Here is an 839-nt window from a genome sequence, read left to right on the forward strand (position 1 = left end):
CTAGTCTTCACTAGTTTTCTCTAGTCCTCACTAGTTTTTACTAGTCTTCACTAGTCCTCACTATTCTTCACGAGTCCTCACTAGTCCTCTCTAGTCCTCACTAGTCTTCACTAGTTTTCTCTAGTCCTCACTAGTTTTCACTAGTCTTCACTAGTTTTCACTAGTCTTCACTAGTTTTCTCTAGTCCTCACTAGTCTTCACTAGTCCTCATTAGTCTTCACTAGTCCTCACTAGTCTTCACTAGTCCTCACTATTCTTCACGAGTCCTCACTAGTCTTCACTAGTTTTCACTAGTCTTCACTAGTCCTCACTTTTCTTCACTAGTCCTCACTATTCCACACTAGTCTTCACTAGTCCTCATTAGTCTTCACTAGTCCTCACTAGTCTTCACTAGTCCTCACTATTCTTCACGAGTCCTCACTAGTCCTCTCTAGTCCTCACTAGTCTTCACTAGTTTTCACTAGTCTTCACTAGTCCTTACTATTCTTCACAAGTCCTCACTAGTCTTCACTAGTCTTCACTAGTCTTTACTAGTCCTCACTAGTCTTCACTACTCCACACTATTCCACACTAGTCTTCACTAGTCCTCATTAGTCTTCATTAGTCCTCACTAGTCTTCACTAGTCCTCACTAGTCTTTACTAGTCCACACTAGTCTTCACTAGTCCTCATTAGTCTTCATTAGTCCTCACTAGTCTTCACTAGTCCTCACTAGTCTTCACTAGTCCTCTCTATTCTTCACAAGTCCTCACTAGTCTTCACTAGTCTTTACTAGTCCTCACCAGTATTCACTAGTCCACACTATTCCACACTAGTCTTCACTAGTCCTCATTAGTCTTC

Source organism: Austrofundulus limnaeus, unplaced genomic scaffold (assembly GCF_001266775.1).
Source record: "Austrofundulus limnaeus strain Quisiro unplaced genomic scaffold, Austrofundulus_limnaeus-1.0 Scaffold638, whole genome shotgun sequence".
Lineage (NCBI taxonomy): Eukaryota > Metazoa > Chordata > Actinopteri > Cyprinodontiformes > Rivulidae > Austrofundulus > Austrofundulus limnaeus.